This window comes from Corvus hawaiiensis, chromosome 3 (genome assembly GCF_020740725.1).
Source record: "Corvus hawaiiensis isolate bCorHaw1 chromosome 3, bCorHaw1.pri.cur, whole genome shotgun sequence".
Lineage (NCBI taxonomy): Eukaryota > Metazoa > Chordata > Aves > Passeriformes > Corvidae > Corvus > Corvus hawaiiensis.
Genome location: NC_063215.1, coordinates 10268641 through 10284942, shown reverse-complemented (window position 1 = coordinate 10284942; position 16302 = coordinate 10268641). Strand labels below are relative to the sequence as shown.

Here is a 16302-nt window from a genome sequence, read left to right as displayed (position 1 = left end):
GAAACCCCTGCCAGAAACACAGGCTCGGGGGCTGCTCCTCACTCAGAATCACAAAATCACAGAATGGCTTGGCAGACACCTGAAAGATCATTCAGTTCCAACCCCCTACCATGGGTAGGGACACCTTCCACTAGACCAGGCTGCTCAAAGCCCCGTCCAGCCTGGCCTTGAACACAAGGGGCAGCCACAGCTTCTCCGGGCAACTTGTAAAACTTGCTGCAAAGACTTGGAAGCTCTTTAAAGCATCAACCCCTTCCTCCACATCTGTACAAGTGCTCAATGCCCCCTTAAAGACACCCAAGGAAATGTCCCTGTTGGAGCTGGAACAGAAATACAGGAGATCCCAGCACCCACTTCTGGGCTTGGATGATGAGACCATCTCCCTTGTGGTGGCAGTGACAAGCACTACAGTGTGACTGTGCCAGAAAATTACGTGGTCTGATATTCCTAAGTCATCTCTTAAGTGCAGCAAACCCAGGAAGAACAAATTACCTTAAAAAAAGAGCATTCTTAAAACAACTGTCTCTTGAAAGACAATACATAAACTCTAAAACTCTTGCTGGTACCTTGAGGAGCTTTTTCTCTCTGATGTTGACTGATGTGATAAGATGGCCATTCACTGGAACCTAGGAGATGGACAATAAAAAAATGCATTATAGTACATATACATGCATGTGTGTGTATGTGTAAATATAAATATATTTATTTCAATACCTCCCTATAATACATTTAATAGTCTGAAAGATACAGCTAAGTAACCCCCTGTATGAATCTGGGCTAGAATTTGTGGTCTTGTTCCAACTGGAGTAATTTATTTCAAATTAATTAGTGTATGCTAAGCCATTATGAATGTTAATCCAGAAACTCCACAAAGATTTATTCCAAAGCAGACATATTTGTGGTTTATCATAAGATTTGTCTAGGATCAAAGTTGTTTTTCAAATAGGGTAAGCCTGTCTTAAAAAAACAGCATAGACAGGAGAAGGCTTATTTTAATTCTTGTTTACCAGTTGGGGTGGACCTTATGTTCCCTCTCAAGTCTATCTGACCAACTAAAAGAATAGATTTTATCCTACCTAGATCCAGTAAAGTAAACATTAAATGTTTAAGGACTTTTCAAATTATAGTTTGATTATTGTATCAGCTGTCTCAGAATCCCCCAGCAATTGCCAGCCACCAGCTACAGAGATGGGAGGGTGTAAATCTGCAGCTGAGACAGCAAGGGCTGTGCCAGCAAGGGCCACTGCACACTGTGCAGAGCCAGCAGCATCCAAGACAAGGCAGAAGCTCTCTCCACAGGTGCCTCTGTTTCCCCCTGACAGACACAGGACCTCATTGCTGGATGTATGGCACTCCTCTGCCTTACCCAGGTTGCTGTCCTTGTGCAGTGCAGCCACTGCTCAGCACTGCCCAGGCTTCCTTCAGCCCATCAGACCTGTTGGGCTGGCCAGCTGATCCCACAGCTCCCAGCAGGGAGCCTGACCCAGGCTGTCACCCAAATCCCTGATCCATCCTCCTCCTCCTCCACCTGGGGCTAGGGGATCCCTAGCAGGTGAAGGCAGCCCTGCCCAGAGCAAAACTCATCTGATCCCTCTTGAATTCTGGTGCCCACAGTCCTCTCAGGGAAGGGAAGCCTGCTGATGCTTCCTCCTGCCTCCTCCTCCTCTCCTCTCTCACAAGTCATCTCTGTCCCTGAGGCACTGTGGCTGTGATTAGCTACCAGCAGATGTAATCCTGTGGGTGACTGTCCATGTCTGTCCCCAGCAGACCCAGTGGGGCTGCAGTCCTTCAGACTCTTAATGCTCATCTCTTTGATATTTTGGGGATTTTAGAGCAATTCTTCACAAGTCTCAGGAAGATCTGTTTTGAAGTGCATGACAGGCACCTGTATGCTGGCAAATGCTTCATCCCTGGAGGTGTTTGCTTGGAATCCCAGACCAGTTACAAGGCCACGGTGGACATGCACCCAGCAGGCTGGTGTTCATCCCATGTTCCACAATTATTAGGAGAGGAAGCCCCAAAATCGTGGGCTTTGCACACAGACAATACTGATTCTGGGTCTTCCAGTAAAACATCACAATAACAGGAGGCAAAACCCCTGCCTGTCATAGCACTAATTCCACCAGCTTCACATTAGAAGCTTAAGCCAAAATGGTCTACATCTCCTCTGTCTCCCTTGGCTGTCAAATGCAAACAATATAATTGTTTACAATTATGTTATTCTGAACATTAGTAAAATAATTACTTCCCTGTTAAAACCCAGCAACATTTGTTAATAGCTAGCAAGGCTGTCTTGTTTCTTCCCATGGGCTCTCTCGTCTAAGACTCTCAAGTTCATTTACTAAAGGCACTCCATAAACCCCACCACAAAACAAACCATTTTCCATCTCCTGCTCTGCTCAAGGGAAAAATCCCACTCCCCCTGCAGCAGAGAGGGAAGCACCCTCTCACATATGATGTGGGATATAAAATACAAAACCAGGGGCATTTTGGTGAAAATTTGAACCACATAGATATGGAAAATCTTGAGCTCATACTTCTTTCTTTCTCAGCATATGCTTCTCTCCATTTAAATATGTGAAAATACAAACAAATCTTGTCTCAGTCGACAACAATTCCTATGCAATGCAGAATGTTGGGGGAGTGACTTTCCATTCTGTGACAGAGAACTTCAGGAAAACTGAATTTTATCGGAAGAATGCAAGAAGAGATGACTGGAGGAAGCCACAAAATATGTGAGTGGAATATTCCTTCCTAATGTCATCAAACCCTGGTGATTTCCCAGTTTTCATAATGAAATCTTCACAGTTTCCTGAAGGCTTTGCAAATGGACCTCCCAAGTGAAGGCACTTTGAGCAAGACTGCCACCATGGGCACAGAAATAGCAACACCAGCTTAGGAGGCAAAGAGGAGGATGCTTTTTCGCCTTCTTTCAGATACACACATAAGAGGGTAAGAGACATCCCACCTCCTGTTAGCCTCTCTTTATATCAAGATGCTTCTGCAAGCATGAGGGACTACAAGCAGAGACAAAGAGACGTCAGGATTAAGGACATGAAACTGCCTTCCTCCCCCAGGCTGGCATAAGCAAGCACAGCCCGAGGCTGTACAGAGCCCTCACACAGGTAAAGAGAGCTCCAGAGAGAAAATGTTGAGTGCAGTAGAGGATTAGGGAAGATGCAAACTGTATTGGCTCTGACAGACTTGTCTCAGGTGGGGCAGAATCACATTCCTGGACCTTCTCTCCATATAAATGACAAGCAAGCAAGGAACTGGGGAAATTGCAGCAGTTTGTTTTAACGCTTTGCCAACCTGACTGCTGCATGCTTTTTACCAAACAAGCACAACATTTGCTACTTAAATGATTTTAATCTGCTAGACAAACATCCCCCTCTCTCTCCATCACTGACTAGATACTGTTGACAGTCATTTACTATGTTCCAGGGGTCTTCATGATGACTGAGTGGCTATTCAGCCCTAAGTGCCCACCTGGGACTCCTTAACTTTGTTGCATCCTTCCTTACGATCGGCTGAGTGCAAAAAAATACCAAACCTGACCACTGACTGATGCTCAGCGAACAGCCCACCACTGTGGTGATGCTCTTCTTTCTAGCCTGAAATATTTCTTGCTTCTTTGCCATTCTTCAGTAATACCATCAACTCCCTTCCTTTCATCACCAAGAATTTTTACTGAGTTCTACTTCCTTTCAGTGGGAATGTATTATGTTAGCCTGACCTTTTGTATTAAATCCTGCCCTTATCCAACCCTTTTTCAGGCAGTAAACTGGCTGTGTGGCTGAGGAACCCCACCCTGTCCTATTCTTCTCTTTTGAAGCCCTTAGGGTAGGGGATTAGTCATGCCTCTTTATCGTGCCATTTGGCCACTATGAAAAGGAAAAAGGAATTTTCATTATTTTATTTCGTTTAACCTAATGGAATTATTAAAGAGAAATTAATACTGTCAGGGAAATTTTTTTCTTAATGAAAAATGTAGTTTTGTACAGGGAAAACACATCTAAACCCACCACATTAAGTGACTATATTAAGTCTTAAGTACAATTCCAAATACATCAAATATATGCAGAGAAACAGAATCAGGACTTTTAGTGGAATCAGACTTAGCATATTAATTTCTACTCACATTCTGTGGAACAATAGAAAGATATTTTTAGTTCATGGACATTTGGTTCATGACCCAGTGGAACAGGATTTCCCCCCCACCCCCTGCCTTTTTTCCCCTTTTTTATGTAACTTAAGGTTATATTTCTGATGATTGCTCTGAAACTAGCAATTTCTGGTTCTCTTGAGCTAGTGCTTAATTTATTTTATGCTGTTAATATAGTTCTATGTAAAGTCACAAAGAAAGGAGGCAAAGTGATACATCTCCAAGGGCTAAAAAGACTGGGTTTAATTATTAGTATATAAACCTTGTATTCAAAGCCATAAAGCTGTACCCCTAGAGACTTACCTTTATGCATTTCAATAGTTTTGTCAGGTTAGCCATTTTTATAAAACCCACCACCTTTGTGTCTATCAGATCAGGCAGCCTGCTTTCACATCTCAGTGCCACCAACCGGTTAGAGGATTAATTAAAAATTATGTGAATATATCAGCTTCAAGTTCACTTAACTGCCCTTTTTCCCTCTTGGGGAAGGTGCTTAAAGTTGCCTTCCTTAGGAAGGCATGGAAAGGTTTGCCCAGTAGAGGGATACTAAGACAAAATAAACTCAGCCCATGAAACCCAAAGGGAGCTATTATATGCTTCACACACTGGAAATAAGGGAATTCATTTAAGAACATGAAAAAAGATTCAGAAAATTGTTTTCAGCCACCACTTTCAGAAAACTCAAATTAAGTGGGTTGGACACTGGAAATGAAAGGAAGCAAAACTACCCCATTCTGGCAGGGGGTCTGTGAACCCAAAACCATTTCCAGATTTAAGAAATACTTCAATTAAATTGTTTCTTAGTGCTCATTTCCAGTGGAAAAAAAATGGGGTTTTTTTCCCTTTATGTTACAACACAAGATAAATATGGTGGATTTAAGCCAAAAGGCAATACTGGTATGACAAAAGTAACACCAACATGCACTAAATTAAAAAAATAAGGGAGGGGGTGAGAGAAAAGAACAAAAAGAAAAGGACTTTCTAAGCAGGCAATAAATAACCTCCCTTAAACATGCTCTGTTATAACTGAACAAGGTATCACTGCACTCCAGCTTTCTCAGTAAATCTTCAACAAGCTAAAAAGTGAGCAGGAAGTCTTCATCCCTCTCAGCATCCTCTGGAAGACCCAGTCCTTGCTCCCTACACTCCATGCTATGAGTCAGATATTTGCAGCACCACTCGCAGTTCACTCTTGGCTCTCTGCAGATGGGTTCTTGTCTCCTGTGCACAGAAGCAGGGGCTGGGCCACAGGGTGAGCAAACCCAAGTGCTGCTGCTGCAGCCAGACAGGAGCTCGCATTTCCCCATCCTCAGTCAACGAGCAATCGGGGAGACAAACGTGTTGGGAAATAAAGCACTGCTGGGTTTCATTAATTCTGATTCAGAGTTCCATAAATGGAAGCAGACATCCTGGCCAGTCTGGCTTTGCCACATGGTCTGGCCTGATGATGGACTTCGCTCTGGGAGACTTATTCCCTAAACCAATGGGAACCAGGTGAATGGGAAAAGACAAGCCTGCATTTGTCAGAGGAGAAAGGAAGGGGTTTAGGCAGAGGCAGAGGCCACCAGAGAAACAGGAAAGTACCAGCTTCAAAGAAAATTACTCATTCAGTCCTAACGGCTAGAGAAAGGACAACACAATGGCAATTTCTGCTGAGGTGACAATGAAAAGCCAAAAAAATACATATTGGGTTTGTTAGCATAGGAAACTGAGTGGCTCTCCATGCATGGCAGAAGAACATAAAAGAACTTCTTTGGGACATGGCTGCTCACAACACTACACAGACATATCTGCAAAGGGGGTGGAAAAGAGAGCAGAATCTTGGTTTGTGATCAATACCGTAAGTACTAATAATCTTATTATTAATAGCTATTATTGGTATGTAGTAATGCAAAGTTTTCCCTGGCAAAATCACTTCAGACAAATGTGTTCCCAGTAGGAAAGAAGAGTCTGTTGGAAAGGAAAATGATGTGGGAAACACATGCAATGAATAGACAGAATTATATGAGAACTACACACTACGAATATGTGAAATTTTCCCTTCCCTTAAGGCACCTACCATAGCAAAGAAAGGGGTGGTTCTCCCGTCAAATGGATGCTCCGAGAACCTTGTGGAAAAGGACTTGGGCCATTAGCACAGAAAGCCCGTTCCTCTGCACACATTCCCAGGGATGAAGTTGCTTGTAGGGACCCCTTGACCACAAACACAGGTGGATGACAAGAAGTGGGAGCCAGGACTGCATATGTAGCCACTCATATCCAAAAGCAATTGCAAGAGAAAATGTAGGGAAACAGCCTTAAGATGATGCTGCCTACATTATATATCCTCCTGCTGGCCAGCCTTCCCTGGACACATGAGAAGCCACACAGCAGCCATAAACATGAGGAGCTGACAGGAACCTGCCTCAGTTCAGCTGCTCTCATCATCTGGGGATAAAAACATATCTGGGGAAAGAGTTTCTGCAGCGTGAGTAGATTAAAACTACTGTTGTGAGGAGGGATGAAGACATCAGTTTCCTGGGATCTTCTATTCTGATTAATTAGAGCACCATCTCAACAAGGGATAAAGGCTCAATTTTAAGGAGTCAATTACCAAACTCCAACACCTTTCAAGATACTTTCAAAATCATTTCTCATCCAAGACAGCTGTATTAAAATAATTGTGCAACTCTGTTGCATTGGCATGAAGAATACTGTGTAACCTGAAAGGGTAAAAGAAAAAGTCTATTTGCAAAGCTCTGGAGCCGAAGGGATGGATCTGTAGTTCTGGTACTGTTAAGCAATCCTGCAAGAGGCAAAAAGTATCACCAGTTTATAAAGACACTTCTGAAAGGCAGAAAGCTTTCTTTTGGAATGTATCAGATAGTACATATTTTTAGAAGCTGCCTAAGGAAGATGATGTCACTGCATTTGTAAAAAATGCTCTTCTTTGCAACTGACCAATTTGCAGAACAACCCAAAAACTTTGAATAAACACAAATCCCCAAACTCAGCAGCTGTCCTATTCAGACCAGTTGGCTTCCAGCAAGTTTCATTAGCAATTTCCCAAAAGAAATTAGGGAAAAGGCAATCCTGAAAAAGACTAAACACACTCAGCATAATTTCTAGAGGGTTTTTTTGGTGTGTGTGGCTGTGTGACAACAGCCAGAATGTAACTTGTTTCGTGTGTTGCATAATGAGATCACATTCAAAATGTGCTTGTGCGATTGTGTGGAGGCCATGTACCCATTTGAACAGAGCAGTGGGTGAGAGGCTGGACATGACCTGGCCATGTGCTCGCACAGCCCAGAAATCCTTGTGTCCTAGGCTGCATCCAAAGCACCAGGTGAGGGGGGATTCTGCCCCTCTGCCCTGCCCTGGTGAGACCCTACCTGCAGTGCTGCATCCAGCCCTGGGGTCCCAGCACAGCAAGGACATGGACATGTTTGAGCAAGTCCAGAGGAGGGTCACCAAGATGATCAGAGGGATGGAGCACCTCTGCTATGAAGAAAGGCTGAGAGAATTGGGATTGTTCAGCCTGGAAAAGAGAAGACTTCAGGGTGACTGTCCTGGTTCTGGACAGGGCAGGGTTAATTTTTTCAGAAATTGAAAGGGAGCATGGCCAGGACCTGGAGGTCATTCTATCCCACCTTACAGTCATTGCCAGGGGTGCCAGGGGAAGGGGATTCTCTTCTGGGGAGAAGGGGTTCCTTCTAGTCTGGTATTGTCTATTGTCAACGGGTTTCTGTGTGAACCATTTCTTTTATTGCACCTTCTGTTATTAGTATTGTTGCTGTTCCTGTTCGTTCTCTTATCTCTTATCTCCTTGCTGTTTCCAGTAAATTGATCTTATCTCATTTAGTGATCTTTACCTTTTGTGCCTCCAATTCTCAACTCCATCCTGCTGCAGGTGGGAGGGGAAAAGCTGGGGAGCAGGAGAGGGCAGCATGTGGTTTTGGAGAGTCTTGGTGGGGGCACTAATCTGGGGACTCCAATTCCTAAACCATGACAGTGATCCAACTGAGGCCTTCCAGTATCTGAAGGGAACTTCCAGGAAAGAGAGGGCAAGACTATTTTCAAGAGCATGTAGTAAGAGGACAAGGAGGAATGAGTTCAAATTGAAAGAGAGGAGGTTTAGATTAGATATCAGGAAGAAATTGCTTACCGTGAGGGTGGCAACTCACTGAAACAGGTTTCCCAGGGAAACGGTGGGTGGCCCATCCCTGGACGTATTCAAGGACAGACTGGATGGAGCTCTGAGCAACCTGCTCTAGTGGAAGGTGTCCCTGCCCATGGCAAGGGAGTTGGAACTGGATGATCTTCAAGGTCCCCTTCCAACCCAAACCATTCTATGATTCTGTGAAGGTTTGTTCAACAGACTTATCTCACATGGGCTGTGGAAGCCACTCAGTCTGGGTCTAAGAGTGCACAGTAGCTCCTGGACAGTTTCTGGCTGCCTATTGCAATGGGGATTAGGAACGCACAAAGGGAAGAAGATCAGTCCTACATCAGACAACTGCAAGTAAGAGCAGATTTCATGGGAAGGCAACCTTACAGCCCACCCATGAGGCAGCAACTGGGAACCACTGGCAAACACCCATTCCCAAACTGAAAAAATAATTAACCACCTAGGTTCTTTTAATTAAGATCTTGACTTATCCACCACTCCAGGATATGCAGATGTTTGGCTGCTAGGATGTATCAACACACCTGAGCACTGGGGGCAATTTCTGTCTTGGTTTCATACCACAGCAGGCAGCAGAGAGGGGCTCCCGTCCTGTAATGCCTGCACACCCCATCTTACGGCATTGGTCATGTCTATGAATGGATTAATAACACCTCTGCTGCTTTGGTGGGGATTTTCATATGCAAATTTCAGCATATCAAAGATGTTTCACTGTTCTGGCGTCCTCACATCAGCTAAGTGCCAAAGCAGCGTGCAGCGTTTTACACTTACTTAAGGAGATAAAGTTTTTACCTCAAGGATGTGATGTTCCAAAGACAGAGAGAGCATGATGGGAAACGACAAGGAGCAGTGGAGAAGAGAGGGTGGGGAAAAGAAAAAAAAGAGACAAATGGAGAAGGGAAAGGGCATGGTACCGTCATGGGAGGACAAGCCTCCGTTTTTCGTTTTGGTATGTAAGATGCTTTCTCTGGGTTGTCTATCTTTAGGATCTTTAAAGTTATTTTTCTTGATCATCGTCTTCTCATCCTTCCACCTCCTCAGGACCATGTTTTCCATACTCTGCACAATAATCAGTGGGTCTCATATAGAGGATGATGCTACTGTGTAAATGCAACTGCTAGAGCCCAGTACCTAAAGAGTAGGAATAGCTCAGCACTGGAAAAGAGATTAATGACAGAAACTGCACATGACTGTAAAAAAATTTATCCCTTCTGTTTATCCCTCCTCTTGTTTGGTTTCTGTTACTCAGGCCTGTGAGATGTACATCTCTGACTAGAAGATATCTATTCAAATCAATGCCTTCAGCTTGAACTAATAACCCTGCCACCATCACAGCACCTGGATTGCCTCTGACACATTTCTGTTCCTAAAGGATAAAATCACTTATTTTATAGCACACATTAAAAAAATCCTTGCAAATTCATTTTGTTTGTTTTTCTCAGAAATGAGACCTAGGAGATAATAGTAACAGATTAAACAATAAGGTGGGTGCCTCCCCTTTCTGTCCCGCACCAGTACTGGTGGCTCTGGAAAATTTTCATTCATTCTGCAGCCAACTCAAGTTATCTAGTATAGACAATTATAAAGCTATAATAAAATTGTTACTGAAATCTCTCTTCACCCCTTGACACAGGCAGCTCTGTTCAGATTGCTTTTGGATTTAATTGTTCTTTACTAATTTGGGGTACTTGTGCTGTCAGGTCAAGGTTCTGCTCTGACCAATGAAAGAAAAAATGCCCTAAAATGGGACAGTTTATTAAAAGATAACTATAATACAACTAAAAGCTAAAACTTCATGACAAAATAATAAACCCTTGAAAACTAGTGTTACAATGGAAAGCCTGACACATTTTTCTTCCTGAGGAACAAAACCACTTATTTTATAGCACACTTTAAAAAAATCCTTCAAATTAATTTTGTTTGTCTTTCTCAGAAATGAGACCTAGGAGATAATAGTAACAGATCAACATGTTAAAAAAAGCTCGATGTATTAATTTTAAGTACATACTTATGTTTGGTAAGTTATTCTGAGAGCTTTACTTTCCATATTGCAGTGCCTCAGTGTAACTGTTTTCTGTAATTTATGCTGAGGTTTTCTGCTACAGACAGCTTACAGCATGTCAAAGCAACAGAGTCATGACAATGTCATGCAGAAACTTCAATACTGTGCATGAAATTAAACTCACAGCATATATTCAACAGGGTGGCCATGGTCATAAGCTCACAGCCACGTATTAATGCAATAACAGCAGAGCTTTGATTTGGAGTAAATATACATCATTAGCATATTGTGTTAACACCGTAGTATGGATACTATTCTTGTATATTCCTTCTTAATATGATGGACATTAACTGCAGTTTTCTTAATTCCCTGCAAAGAGGATCAATCTCATATGGAGTTAATGCTGTCAGACAAAGCCAGTGCCAGCAACCCCCAGCCAGGTGCTCGGGCAACCTGCTGCCTTGCACTGTCATCTTGATGGCACCACCGGGTTCGGCGGGGAATGCTGAGCCCATTCACCCCTAAATCACACCGAGAGGTTCGGGACGGTGCGTCTCTAGGCGGGACGGGGTGAGATGGGATGAGACAGGGTGAGCTGGGATGGCAGCAGCCCGGTGGGGCCGGACTCGGAGGGTGCAGACCGGGCTGTCTGCAGGGCTGTTCTCCGCGCGACGGGCAGGACGAAAAGGTGCCGGGGAGGAGAGAGGGAAGGATGCTCGTCCCGTCCCGGGGAGCGGGCCAGGCGCGAACCCCGCACTAACCTTACCTGCGCCGTGCGCCTTTGTTCCTCCGGCTGCCGCGCCGGCAGCGCCCCGGCCGCCCGGCCGCCGGCCCCCGCGGGGCCACCCTCCTCCTCCTCCGCCTCTTCCTCCTCCTCCTCCTCCTCCTGCGCCTCCCCGGCGGCGCGGCGGCGGGGGGGTCCCGGCGCGGCCCCTCGGTCCCGCAGCCCCCGCAGGACGAGCAGCGCGGCCGCGGCGGCCGCCAGCACCAGCGCCGGCCAGAGCAGCGCCAGCAGCCGCCCCGGCAGCTCCCCCGCGCCCAGCGCCAGCCGCGCCGCCGGCCCCAGCATGGCCGCGCCGGCCCCGCCGCTGCCCCCGGCGGGGATGCTCCGCTCGCTCCGCTCCCGAAGTTGGTGCCGGAGCCGCGCTCGCCGCCGCCGCCCGGAGCGGCACCAGCGCGGCGCGGGCGGGGGACCGGCCGGCCGGGGCGGGGGATGCGGGGGGGCCCGGGGGGCGCGGACACGTCGGTGCTTACGGGAGCCTCGTGGCGAAGGGCGGGTGCGCCGTGCGGGGGGGGCGGGAGTGGGACCCCGGGCGCGGCCGATCGCTGGTGGGAGGGAAGGAAGGGGTTAATACACGGAATGGGTCCTCCTATGGCAGGATGAGAGTGGTACACGATGAAAGGTGAAGGCGATGCGATTCGAAGCAGCGGAGCTGCGGGCAGCAGCGTTGGTTTGAGAGCAGATGTTTGGCCGAGGATTGGGGTGTGCAGGGATGCTCACAAGTGATGCTCTTCTGCAAAATTCCACAGTTAGACAGAATAGTTTTTAGCGATGTACTTCTGTTGTCAGGCAGCGTTACAAACATGTCGTTATCGAGCACCATCGCTGTGATGATGACAAGCGCTGCCATGTAACGCAGCGCGAGATGCGCTCTCATCTCGGGCTGATCCTCGGAGAAACAGCGTTTTACCGCCGCCAGCAGAACGCAGAGCAGAGCGCCTCGAACCACAGACCTCTTTGCCGTGCAGGATGGAAAATTTCTCCAGCCACCTGATGAATAAGTGCAGATGATGCTCTCAGAAAGTCTGTTTTCGAAGTCACCGAGTTTCTTTAAAGTGGAATGCCGAGTTTTGCCTTGGTCAAACTAGAGGGACAACCTCTGAGCAATAAAATAAACATTGAATAGCAGTGAAGGAAAGGAGTGTGCTCCTTGTTCTCTCAGCATTGTTGTGTCTCGCACCTGGCACACACAGTGGGACTTACCAGGAGTCATTGCTACAAAAAAAACCAAACAATAAAAAGATGGTAGATAAAGCTTATTTAACTAAAACAGTATAAAAAGTCATATTTGTAGTAAAGCCAGCACAGAGAAAAGGCTGTTAAGAGAATGGCTTTTATCTGTCATGGCTTTATTTCACACCCAGCAGGGATTGCTCTCTCTTGAGTGTGGATCCAAGTGCTGGAGCTCAAACTTGAACCCATTGAAAAGGTGGGTTTCTTTTGGGAAAGGTTCATTATCCATCCTTCCATTGGATTACCAACTCTTCAGGGATGAAAGATTTATTATTCTCATATCCTGGGCCTAATTACAATTATTCCTAAACAAGTCTAGGTTTTAAAAGCACAATGAGGTGTTTATAGCACTCTAGAAATTTTCAGATGAAATACAAGAGGATTGTGGATAAAATGATGTGCTGAATGGTCTTATGGGGAGAGAAAGGTTTTGGGAGGGAGGGAGAAATGCTTTATACATAGGAGAGAGCTGTGGGGGTATGGTGCTACTTCAAATACTGTTGTAGGGATAGGAGGCTTCTGCTTAAACATGGATCCCACAAGTTATCGTTTTCTGTCTGTATCTCATGTTGCCTATCTTCTAAAATTCAGCGCTGAATAATCTTGTGGTCTAAAACCTCAGGAATTTGAGTGGTTTTGTTCCTAGGCCTGATACTGACGTCTTGTGAGAATATGTCTATCCTGCACCCATCTGGAGCCCTGAGCTGATAACTGAGTAATCATGTTCAAGTGTCAGAGACAGGGGGACTTCCTCCATAGTTAAAAATGGCAGTTATGTGGTTAGTTTAGATATTTCTCTCTTTTTTTTTTTCCTTATCTTGATTTTTATTTTTTACCCTTCTTGATTTCCCTGTTTGTAAAATGAAGGTACATCTCTTCAGGTCTGAGCTGTTAAAATGCATACAATCTATACTTCAGCTCATACATAAATTCACTACTTTCATCTCATCTAAATTAGTTTATTTTTCTTTTCCTGGGGAAACATAAGCTGAAAGACATTCCAGGAGTCAGCATTGCTTAATTGAGTATGAGATTACTGCTTTGCACCATTCCTTTCTATTTCTTTTTTTTTTAAGAGAGGCAATTACTGTGGCTGGCCTCTCATGGCATTTATTTTCAAAGATAAGCATCATCATATTAGACCTTTTTTTTTAGTACTATTACAGGCTCATTTGGCAGCATATCTCTTATAGTATTGCTCCATGAAAATAGCACAAATTATTATCATGTCATGTTATATGGAAAGACTGAAATTTTATTGCAAAAGTGAGGAGGTATTTTTCCATTTATTTGTGACATGAACTAATTGCAAATGTCAGATGGGGAGTGGTTCTCCATTCACACCTGGACAGAAAGTCCAATAATTAGGAGCTGGAACCACCTATTTGTTGTAGATCAAAATGTGGTGGATTTTCACTGACAAAATAGTGCAGACACTAATGCCTGATGGGTCCTGCTCAAACCTGTCTGCTTCTGTGCAGAGTTTGTCATTCAGGATGCTGAAATTATGAAGGTAGGCTTTGGGAAGTTTTCTGGAGAAAAATTCAGTAATTAATTTTTAAATGTTTCATGAAAGCTGTTTGATCTTGATGAAATCATATGGCACTGAAAAGAAAAAAAAAAGGCAAAAATCTTGGTTTGGGGAGTTTTCATGGTAAAGGCAAACCAGAGTTTTCTAGCTGAAATTAAAGCAGAGTTTTCACTTCAATTTTCTCTTGAATTGTTAAAAAATGAAATTTTCTAAAAATGAAACAAAATTATAAGGTTCTGACCTGATGTATTAACAGTAGACTTAAGAATTTTCAAACACATCAGAGATACAGAGAGGAAGCTTTTAAACTGCCCCAGCAAAACCACTTTTGGAGGGGTAGTGAGGAGACCTCTTTAATCAGACTCCCTTAACCAGGAGTTCAGAAAGCTGTATCTGAAAGAAAGCAGGAGAATTTTGTTCTTAAGCAGCTGCTCAGAAATCCCTGAGTGAGGGGCAGAGCATGAGCTGTGCCTTCCCTTGGAGGAGCCATTGGTGCTGACCAGGTTGTTCAGAACAGACTCTTTTCATAGGATCACAAGGGTTTACTTTCCCCTCTCTGAGACTTGGGGATTTGGGGTAACTGCATGGAAAACAGTGGGGCTTTGCACCAGTTCAAGTGACATGGAGCAGCCTCTGTGTTTCTGAGCCCACAGCTGGGAAAGGTTTCGGGGGAGCACTGTGCAGATGTGGGCAGGAGGATGTTTGGACATGGCTGAGATCAAAGCACAGGTCTCTGTTTCTGGCATTCGTGGGTAATGAAACCCTGAGCAAGAACATGTCCCCCAGAAAGGCTCCTGCTGCAGGGCCCTGCTGTGGGCTGGGACCCTCCTGCTCTGCTGTAATGAAGCTCATTTGCAGGCTGAGATGATCTCACAACCTTCTTGCTTACAGGCTTGAAGGGACATTTTCACCAAATCCTGACATTCATCTGCTGATGTGCAGAACAGGTATTCAGCACATATTTGTGTAGTTCACAAGCATCTCCCATTTTGCCTCCTGTCTGAAGCCCTGATGCAGCAGTGACTTTCCACGGACATGCCTAAAGCTGATGAAGTACTGAGCCTGCTTAGCCTGTCGATGAGGAAACTGAGGAAGGTGGTAGCTGCACGCCTGGCAGCAGCGTGACAATAACCAGTAATGAGAGAGGAGTGCTCCGTCTGTTCAGACTGTTCAGCTCTTTTGCACGGCTGCCCACGTGGCCAGGTATTTGCCATTAAATAAGATGATTAATTCCTTGACAAGTTGGTATCTGGCCTGGCAGTCCGGCATTTCCTTTCAGCATCTGTGGCTGCTTTGAGGAATGCAGCTTTATAGAATTTTACTAATTATCTAATAGCTTTTCAATCTCTTGTTTCAGTACAGAGAACTGCTGTTAATTAATTGCAGATCTTCGGCATACCATTCTTAACTGATTCCCCTAGTAAATATGTTTAACACTTGCCTCGGTTTCCTGTACATGATTCATTCAGTTGGTAAGTGATCCATCTTTGTTTGCTGTCAAAGTCTTTGAGTTGGAAGAGGACTTTAATCATGTTACTTGGCTTTCCTGAATAGAGAGAAGAAATGAAGTCAAAAAAGCACGCAGTGGTAACACAGTCAAAGAAAAACCATGGCCTGGGTTTCTTTCACCAATAAAAAAGTTGTGTAAGCTTCAATTTCCCTTTCATTTTCATAAAGAACATACTGGAAACATCTATTCAGTCAAAGACATGAAACTAAAACAAAGAAACAAAAACATCTTGAAAGGAGGAAAGAAGGCACTTTCCCAGCTTATGCATTAATTAAGACCAGTCAAAGAAAACGGCTTCAAAGGAAGAGGAAGCCAGTGGTAAGCACGGCTGCAACTGCTTTTAATGGGCTATAGCAATGACATGCATGGCAGGCAGAGCCATAGCAGGCATCAATGCAGTAGTGGCAGTTCAAAGGCAACAGAGAAAAAGTTGGAGGCAGAACTGAAGTTGCTGAATAGTAAAATTGTTTCACTAGCAGATTTGTCAGCCACACTGTGGGACAAAGGAACTTGTTTAGCAGAACACGATCATCTTGAGAACCATAAACACTGCTGGTTTAAAGATAAAATCAAAGGCCTTGAGAGCAAAGCAGAAGGAGACATAAAAGTATGCATGACTGGCTTTCCTGGAGGTGAAGAGGTTTGCATCCCTGTCAAACAATTCAGAAAGAAGCTGTTAAGTGCCCCAGGTCACTCGCACCCTTAGCACCCACTCTTCCCCTCGGTGGAATCCTGTGCAGAGCTGCATGAATACACAGCAGGATTGGTAGGTTTTCTGCACATCTCCTCAGCAGTGGTGATTTGAGAGTCTGGCAGGAAAATTTATTGCCTTCCCCTCTGCAAAAAAAAAAAAAAAAGCTGAGTGCCACCTACAACATACTATTATAAATATTTTATACAAGTAATAAATGGATT

The 16302-nt window shown here is 44.7% G+C and overlaps 1 protein-coding gene across 1 annotated transcript in view; it reads right to left on the bottom strand.

The window, feature by feature from the left end:
• LOC125323482 overlaps positions 1-11198 on the bottom strand; it is a 31463-nt gene extending 20265 nt beyond the window's left edge. The window contains exons 1-2 of the mRNA XM_048298496.1: positions 11099-11198; positions 567-626 (exon numbers count right to left, since the gene is read on the bottom strand). The gene's annotated coding sequence lies outside the window, so the exon portion shown is untranslated. The remainder of the gene's footprint in view (positions 1-566; positions 627-11098) is intronic.
• Positions 11199-16302: the final 5104 nt, after the last annotated feature.